This window comes from Schistocerca gregaria, chromosome 6, assembly GCF_023897955.1.
Source record: "Schistocerca gregaria isolate iqSchGreg1 chromosome 6, iqSchGreg1.2, whole genome shotgun sequence".
Lineage (NCBI taxonomy): Eukaryota > Metazoa > Arthropoda > Insecta > Orthoptera > Acrididae > Schistocerca > Schistocerca gregaria.
The window spans coordinates 347,586,737-347,596,957 of NC_064925.1; the positions used below are offsets into that span (position 1 = coordinate 347,586,737).

Consider the following 10,221-nt stretch of genomic DNA (forward strand, 5'->3'; position numbering starts at 1 on the left):
CACAAACATTTGTGGAAAGTCTATAGAGCATCTGATATCAAAAGAAGTAAAGTTAGTCACTGGGCACAGAGAGTGGTCATCAGAAGGCAGTTCAGAGGATCCACTATTTGCAGCAGTCGGGGAGACCATCCAAGGCTGTCACACCTGACCTAGCCCCCTTGGGACTTCCACTTGTTTGGGCCATTAAAGGATTCCATTTGTGGAAGACATTTTGAGGATGATGAGGAGTTGATTGACACAGTGAAGCACTGTCTCCATCACGAGGAGAAGTATTGGTACCAACAGAGCATACGCACTCTTGTTTCGTGCCGGAGGAAGGCCATAGAATGGGATGGAGATTATGTGGAAAAATAGAATGTGTAGATAAAACACCATTCTTTCATGTGTGTAATGCTCATTGTGTTTAAGAAAGAATTGTTGAAGAAAAAAAAAGTGGTGCATGGGCAATCCTTGGATATAGCTGTCTCACCCACTTCCCCTTCTAATATTAAAAAAAAATTGTTTACTGTCTCAAAAATAAAAACTCATCTTGAATAGTAGCATATGAGTGGAGGGACAGAACAATAGAAACTGATTAATAATTGCTGCATGAATAATTAAAAGAATGATTGGCAGGAATATTTGAAAGCAATTGGAAGATTAATTTATTAATCTGTACACATATACTGGGTGAACTTTAACTGGTACTAATATCAACACACCTTCAATGTCAAATCATTTAAGGTCAATATTCAGATTTTTAGTTATGTACTGCATCACATTAGTTCCATTGCGGGTAGTGCTGATTATGACAATTCCTTTTGTCTGCTTTGAACCTCCTGATACAGGATTTTCAGTGCAGGTGAAATGATGAACAGATGCGTATCATGGACGTAAATACTGTATATGAATAAACTTGATCTTCCTAATAACTTTTATAACACTTTTTAATACATGGTTGGAATTCACATTTTTAAACAATACTGGTACAACAAAGCTAGTTATATGTCTGCCCGCTGCCACTTATAGAAACAAACAGGTGAAAATATCGGAATTAATCAATGGAAGAGTGCATCTCTTCCCTTTTTTGTATCAAAACATTATCTTTGCCACAAAATAACTTGTTACTTTACCGTTTGCTTTATAGCTTGCATGTATAAAAATAAAAGAAAGAAGAAAGAAAAAAATAATAATACGATTCATCATAATTGGCCCCCACTTTGCACTGGTGCCATATGGAGGTGCACAGTGTCTGAGCTTATTTCTCTTTTTTAGCCATGGGTATAGCCTTCATTTTTGGCCATTGGAGTTATTCTGTATGGTATCAATTTATATGGGCATGTCAGCTTCCTTTAACATATACATACATAAGTTTTCTTTTCTAACAAAGTGCTTGCTGCAACCACATACTCCCATTGTTGTCATTCAGCATCTACACGGTGTTTAGCATGTGAAGCAGGTGGGCACAGCACAACATCCATTGTCATCCCAGCTATCGCCTACATGTTTAGTGCAAAGCCAGAGTGTCTGTGTCATGTGTTTACAGTAGCACCATTGATACATCAAGGTCAAATATTTTAGCTTTAATAGTAGCTTGTACCTTGCTCTACTTTGACTGGTTGAAGTTTTCCAGCATCATGGTGGCATCAGTCTATGGGTTAGGTGTAATTTCTACTATATGGACTGTTGGTGTTTGATTACGCCAGTGAGTATCCTGTGTGGTGCTCAACTGCAATTCTCTTTGCTTTTGTGTGTTATTCAGCATATGTGCATTACTTTGCTGTCCAAATTCCACTGTATGTAGATTATTTGGCTTTCTGGTATTGTTTTGTGTTTGCCAAGCAATTGGCTGATTATTGCTGGTAGCTTGTGTCTGTATGTTTTTTACAGGCTGGCCATACACTACTTGCCTTTTGTAGCTGTTTCTATTAAATTTTTACTCATTTCATTTATATCTACCCTTGAATTTAAGGCATTGTCCATTGCCATTGTGATTACCATTACTGTTACCATATGTCTGTGTGTGGTAAGATTGCCATCTGTGTTGTACTATGAATCCATTGTTTACTTGTTGGTCCATAAATGTCTGTGGGATTATCTGCATGTTAACAGGCTTGGCTTATTCTGGCCTCTCTTCATATATCAAATCTATTGAGTCCACTACAGGTAGAAAGTATTCAATGTGATGTTCCAGAATGGTAATGAGTTTTTCCCTAATATGGGCAGGAAGATGGCGCTTTAAAATTTTCAGCACATCTAATTAAGATACTGGGTTTGTCCATTATGTGGTTTTCTTCAAATATTTTTCAAAATAGCCCCTTAGGCTTCCATGTTTGCTATTGAATGGAGCTGGGTTGAATGCTTCACATCTGAGCCTCTCTTGTACAGGCCCAGACAAATATTTATCCAGAAAAACTCTCTCAAACTGTTCACAGTAGTGGCAATGTTCTGCCATGTCCATAGGCCATAACAATATGTCACCCTGTGTGTGTCCAACAACAAATCTAATTTTCTGGGCTTCGGTCCAAGTATGAGGTAAAACATTTCAAAGTGCTCTGATAAAGACCATGGGGTTTGTTCTTTTCTGTTCAGAGGTAAATACCAAAAACTGTCAACCCCTATGTAATCCCTCATCTGCAAGTAATGTTGACAAACATGCCACGTTGTCAGTGACAGGCATGTTTGTGTTCGCTTGCACGACAGGTACAGATGCCGGCAAGTGTTGTAGCATTGTGCAACCTTCATTATTTTTCCTTCAGCAGGGCAGCCCCATTTGTGGGTAACCAATAAAAGTATTTAACCTCTCTAAAAGCGTAGGTTTATTTTGTGTCAAATATTGTTTTGCAATGTCGCTAGTTTTAGCAATACCTCCACATGACATTCTACTGCTTCCTTTCAGCCAACTTTTCAGCAATGGTGCTGCCTTTATCCAGCATCCCAGCTTCAGCTTTTTCAGCTATTTCCTTTGCATCTGCACATAGCTTATCTCTCTATTTTTGGCAAATTTTGACTCTAAAGTTAATTGGACTACTCTTAGTCTTAACTTTTGTACTTCTGTAGGTAAGTTTTTGCATGCGTCTTGGAGCTTGCTGAGTGTGTCTGTCACAATTCTTACCACTTGGAATTGGGTCTCCTGAATTTGAGAATATGCTTCACTAATGTTTTTCAACTCACCTGCAAGTTGTTCCTGTTTAGTGTCTGCGAATGATACTTTTTTTGTTAATGCTTTTATATTGGGAGACATGTCAGTAATTATTTCTTGTTTTACTTGTTTACTTAGCTCAGGCAACTAGATGGATAGTTCTTTAGATAATTCAGTGCATATAGTTTTGCTCACCTCACTGAACTGGTGGCTAATACCGTCCTAGAAATCATTAAATGTCTGATTTTGCTGTGTTCACTGTTGTCCAATATTTTCCTGATGTTTCGTGAGCTGCTGTGTCATATGTTTAAGTTGTTGTGTTACACTTTCCTGACATTCCTGTTGTTTTGTTAACTGTTGTGTTATTTGTTGTACAGTAGTTTCAAATTGTGTGTTTCACTAGTATTCACATTTCTTTTATGAACTGTTTCCTGTTCTTGCATTTGCAACATCGTGGGCAAATAATCAAAGGAAGTTTCACTGTCGCATGCTTCAGTTACATTATTTGAAAAGATGTTTCCCAGTGAGAACTGAGAAATTCTCTCAGCAAGTGTCATAAAAGTGACTTCATGATTAGTCATATTGCCAGTGTCATCAGTTTTTGATACTAGGATACCAACTTCATTGTTTTGGTAGCCATCAGCCAGTTAATGAGTTGGTGCGTTACCTTTAACAATTGCCAAACACGGAGTTTCAACATCTTGGCATATTTCATTTTGTAATGAATTTTCAATGATGGCCATTTCCTTTGAATCCACTGTTTATAGTGTTTAACAAAAGTAGGAAAAAAAATTGTTTTCAAAAATGAAATTTTGTCTATATCGGAACTTTTCAACTAAAGTAGATTTATCTGCATAGTCACTAATGAACCTGATTATTGTCTGACACAGTCTTATAGAATTTGTTGACTTATCTTGCACTTGAATGATGACTTTATACAAATTTTCATCTTTTCTGTAGAAATTCACTTTTCATAAAGGATATTAATTGGAAGGAAAAAAATATTTAGTGCCAGATAGATGGCGCCAAGCATGGACACATAAGCATACAGCGAAACTGCCGAAACCAGCACTCCCGGCGCGTCTCATTTGTAGGCAGAATTTAATTTTAATTTGCTCCTTCAATGTTTTTCTTATTCCCAATCTCATGGGTATGTAACAAATACAACAAAGGTTTCATTAGTTTCTTGTGACAGTAAAATGAATCATTTATCCCATTTTTTTTTATCTCAGCAGTTGAAAGGTCTGTTCATATTGTGCGCAGCACTATCCTTTAAACAGTCACCATTGAATAGTGGCATACAAGTGGGGAACAAAATAGTAGAAACTGATTAGTAATTGGCAAGAATAATGGAAAGAAATTCGAAGGTAATTTATAAATCTGTACACATATCCTGGGTGAACTTTAACTGCTACTAATATCAACAGACCTTCAATGTCAATACATTTAATATCAGTATTCAGATTTTTAGTTATGTACTGCTTCACATTTGTTCCATTGTACATGGTGCTGATTATGATCTTCATAATAACTTTCATAACACTTTTTAATATACAGATGAAATACAAATTTTTAAACAATACTGGTATGATGTAGCTAGTCATATGTCCACTTATAGAAACAAACAGGCGAAGATACTGGAATTAAACAACTGAAGAGTGTATCTCTTCTCTTTTTTGTACCAAAGCATTATCTTTGTCACAAAATAACTTGTTACTTTACCCATGGTTTTACAGCTTACATGTATAAAAAGATCTGGATTTTTATGAAGTTTCCAGCAGACTACTGCAGACTTGTTGCCATAAAATAATTGTTAGACCCCACCACAAGAAAGGTGATAGTAGAGACGTAATAACTATCAACCCATTTCACCACTGATATCATTTTCCACAATTTTTGCGAAGGCAATGTGTTCTAGAATAGTATCCCACATTGAGCAACCAACAATGGTATCCTCAGTAAATTACAGTTTGACTTTTGGAAAAATTGCTTACCTGAGAGTGCCATTTTCACATTCACTCACCAAATTTTACAAGAACTAAATAACAAAAAAGAACCAGTTTCCATTTTCTGTGACCTATCTAAGGGATTTGACTGTGTGACTCACAATATTTCTTTGATAAACTGAGATATAATGGAACTAATGGTATAGCAAACCAGTGGATAATGTCTTGTCTAGGTAAAAGAATGCAGAAAGCTATACGTAGTAATTCAACTAATGTAAACAGGTGAGATTGATATGGCAGGAGAAATCACTTAAGGGTTTCCACAAGGCCCAGTCTTATTCCCACTATTGTTTGTCTTGAGGACACTAATAGTGTAATCAGTCAAAAATGAATGCAGCTAAAGAAGAAATACTTAATAATGTTCTTAAGTATTATTGAGTGGTTTTCTGCAATTGGTCTCACTCTCGGTTTAAGAAAGGACAATATATTCAGTTCTGCTCACCTAGAGGCACTACACCAATGATAATTGTAAAATAATAAAGAGATTTTGATAAGGATTTAATCTGGAAAAACCATATTTTGGAATTCCTGAAACAACTTAGTCAGCCACATTTGTTCTTCAAATCATTGCAAATCTTGGGGAGAGACAAATCAGTAAGTTGACATATTTTGTGTATTTTCATCAATAATGCCATATTGAACAATGTTCTGAGGTAACTTGACCTTATGAAAGAAGGTGTTCATTGCTCACAATCATGCTATAACAATAATATATGGGCTTTATCCATGATTGTCTTGAAGACATCATTTTAAGCAGTTAAGCATTTTATCTACTTTTCACAGTGTATTTATTCCCTCACAAAGTTTTTTGTAACAATCCACTGCATTTAAAAGGAAAACGTGATGTATTTAATTACAATACCAGAAGAAAAATTGACATTATTACTCTGCATTAAGGTTATCTTTAGCACAAAAAGGGTAACACAGTGCTGCTAGCAAGATTTTTGATCACTTAACTGATGATATAAATTGTCTGATAGACAGAAATGTTAAATTTGAAAACAATCTGGAAAAAGTTTTTCCTTGACAATTCCTATTATGTAGAAAAATTTCTAATTTTTTAATATGTAAAAGATGATGATAAGAAGTTACTATCCCACAAAAATATGAAAAGTAAATCATCTGCTTTTAGACATATTTTACATATGAACATGTAATGTGAATGTAAAATGACTCATTCCAGTTCATTATGATTAAACATACAATGATCTATGGAACATGAAAGTAAGTACTTAAGTAAAACAAGAGTTTCTGACCAACAGAGGACTTCTGGTTTTATGACTGTATTGTAATACCTTAATCTAACATCTTTAGAAAAATATTTTGTACGGCGCAGATTTCTCTCATTCATGTATGCTATTTTTATGTTTTCAGTTGTGATTTTAACTGCTCCATTTTCAATTTTTATGTTTATATTTTCACCCAGATACTTAAAGTTGTTTGTTTCCTTGATGTTGCCCCTAATCGGTCTTTATATACTCAGCTTTATGTGATTATTCTCTTTTTGTTATTCTTCCTTTATTTATCCATTATCTTATAACTTTCTTCCAGCAGATAATTGAATAATAGTGGTGATAAACTGTCTTCTTCTCTGACTTCTGATACAATTTGGAAAGTGCTAGAAATTGTTTCAAGAAAGATTCTGTGTTTATAAGACTTTGTTTAGTTATTGCGCACTTTTCCTATCTACTTCAAATTCCTTCATGTTTTTGGGGAGGTGGTCTCTGTCTTTTGACCATAAGCCCTTTTAAACTCAACAAATGCTATCACTCTATTTTTATTTGATATTTTTATATACTTAATTATTTAAGGTTTTAGAATCTACTCTGGACATAATCCGTTACTCTTAAATCCAGCTTGATACTCTCTAATTTCTTTATCTAATTGAGGATTTAATATATCGAGAAGATGTTTGATAAGACTTTGCATTCTAAACATAATAATGAAATCCCTCTGAAATAATTGACCTCTCTTTTGTTCCCCTGTTTATGTAGTTCGTGAATAAATGCAACCTTCCAGTTTTCTGTAATTGTGCCAGTGTCCCAGGCAGTACCTTTTTTTTCTTTTATAACGTGACATCTAGATATCCACTGCATTTTCAAATTTCCTGCCATGAAGACATCTTCACCTAGGGCTTTGTTGTGCTTAGTAATTTTGCTGTAGGACCTGTACAGCTTTTTTTGTATATATTTACTTTTACATGCCCCTATCATTTTCGTGAGACTTATATTTGAAAATGATTAGCAGCATCCTGCATTTCTTATGTTGTAGAGTATACCATTTGTTCGCATGATCCTTCTTAAGTGTAGATTGCTACAGTATGTTTTGGTCACAGTGGGGTATGACTTTTCTACTATGTGCCTAATCTCTGTCAGAAAAAGGAGAAGCATTTATCATTGTTTTATGACTACCAATTATATGAGACCAACTCATTTCCTTTAAATGGTTTATCATATTATTTACATTAGAATCACCTTGAATTCTGAATATCTCTTGTCTTTCTGAAGTACTGAGAGCCGAGTATTCAATTTTGAGCCACAGCCCTGCATAATGTGATCTTCCTAATGCTATAACATGATATTCAAGATCATTCCTGTAAATTATTAATTATGTTATCAAGCCATGTTTAGTCTACTGGTACTTTCATTGAGACTGTAGTAATTCAATGACTTCAGAGAATTAAATGTGTGAATTACTTTTTCTCATTGGTCATATTGCCTACAATTGTAATTTTATACTGTTTATATATGAACAACTGCAATATTTATGTATTTCTTGTATAAATGCTATCTGATCAGAGCTTGCTATCTGATAAACTGAGACACTAACGGTTTTTGTGTGTGGATCACCATATCAGCTGCATCAAATGACTTTTAAGGATTATTCTGCCAAGGTCTATGACTGAGTAGTGTAAATTAACATTGCTTTTAATGTTGACTGTGTTCCTCATCATGTAAAATAGTAGATATCCAACAAGAACATGTGAGTCTATGCTAGTGACCTGTTAAAGACTTTTGCATCGGACTATAAAATTCCTTTCTGAACCCCAGACAGTAATGCATAGACTATATAGAAAATATTTTCACTTGTAATATTATAATTGCGAGTCTCACAGTTCATTCTAAATTCATTCTTATTATTAACCATAAAATACCATTAGAGAGTAAATACATTGGCATTTCAGTTTAAGAAAACCTGAGGTCCCTGAAGAGGCTTCTGCAGGATGTCCAGTTATCAATGTCACAAGATATTCATACTGCAAGATGAGAATTGTCTTCTGTCTTGATTTACCAGAAAATATTTATGTAAAAGGTACTGAACAAAATTACTGCAACCATAACCAAAATATGTACTAAGTAATAGTCCAGTAAACTTCAAAGTGATGAACATAATTATTTAAAGGAATAGTGACTATTGAAGCCAACTTTTCATGAATTGTCATGGTATGAACATTGCTCAGTTTGTAATTTATGCATATTAACAGGTAAGATCATAATTGTAGGAATTTTTCCTGAGGGAGTGAAATATGCCATTGTTAAACCCTACTACAAGGAAAGTGCTAGGAGAGATGCCAATAACTACTGACCTGTTTCTCTGCTGACATCATTTTTCAAAGATTTTTGGAAGATGATGTATTCTAGAATAGTATCTCACCTGAGCAACAGTAATATCCTCAGTAAATCACAGTTTGGATTTCAAAAGAGTTTCTTTACTGAGAAGGACATTAACTCATTCATTCATCAAATTTTAAATGTGTAAAATAACAAAATAGCACCAGTTGGTATTTTATGTGACCTTCGTAAGGCATTTGGTTGTGTCCTTCACAATATTCTCCTACATACACTGAGGTTTTATGGAATTGATGGGATAGCCAACCAATGGATAATTTAAAATCTTGAATATGAAAATCTTGAATGTGTCTGTAAACAACAGCTGTGAAGTGATAGCCTAGAAAAGGATGAAAGAGTCAGCCAACTAAATGTTTAACACAGGCTTATTAGAACCCTTGTTGTGAGTTTCAGTAATTATAACATTATCCCCTTCAGAAGGAAATTGTAACACTTGTTACATATTGTGTTGAAACATACAGTAGAATAAATCTGTGTGGCTCTTGTCAAGTAAACGTTCACCATGGAAATTATAAAATAACAAGTCATCATCATCAGATAAAAACATTGTGAACTCACACATAAAACTTGCCAACTTAGTAAATTTTATCCATGATTTTCACACTGTTTTTAAGTGTGGAACAGCCTTACAACTGGTTCACAGCCAACAGCTTAATCCTTAGTCTTACAGTAACTCATGTTGTATAATTCCAAGAAAATAAAAATTACCGTATTTACTCGAATCTAAGCCGCACTTTTTTTCCGGTTTTTGTAATCCAAAAAACTGCCTGCGGCTTAGAATCAAGTGCAAAGCAAGCGGAAGTTCTGAAAAATGTTGGTAGGTGCCGCCACAACTAACTTCTGCCGTCAAATATATGTAGTGCTACACAGGCATGCTTTGCAGGCACAAAGATAAATAATGGTGCCAAAACCTCTGCATTAGTAAATAAATTTAAAAAAAAAAAAGTTGGAAGACGAGCTTTTTTTTCTCCGCCCCGAGTTTCGACCACTGCATTTTCATACATTATCCAATGAAGTAAATACAAATTTCGTATTGTTCATCTTCGAATGTAGCAGAATTTCAATGTAATACGAAAATCTGACTGCAAGACTGTTTGGGATGTTTGTCAATATGGCCAACTCTACGTTCCGAATTTTTTCCTACCTGTGAGAAGAGATGGTTGCTAATCACATGCAGTATTCTCTTCACTATAAGAATAATACGAATATAAACATTTTGCCATGTAGTCTTTCGTGTTTGCTGCTATCTCATTTCAATCCTGTCTGCCTGATAAACTACGAAACTAGAGTGAGACAACAGCAAACACGGAAGAATATACGTATCGTGTCATGTTCATATTCATATTATTCTTATGCCTAATAGTGATACAGTCAGAAATGAAGCACGGCAACTGACTAGATTTTTAAATCTAAGATGCCCAATTTCTGTGCAGAATTTGATGTGCTAAAGAAGCGGCCGCAAAGA

The 10,221-nt window shown here is 34.8% G+C and overlaps 1 long non-coding RNA gene across 1 annotated transcript in view; it reads right to left on the bottom strand.

Annotated features, from left to right (window-relative positions):
* The window catches only part of LOC126279116 (uncharacterized), a 30,600-nt gene extending 21,048 nt beyond the window's left edge, over positions 1-9,552 (bottom strand). Inside the window, exon 1 of the long non-coding RNA XR_007550786.1 lies at positions 9,465-9,552. This is a non-coding gene — a long non-coding RNA (uncharacterized LOC126279116). The remainder of the gene's footprint in view (positions 1-9,464) is intronic.
* Between the last annotated feature and the right edge of the window lie 669 nt (positions 9,553-10,221).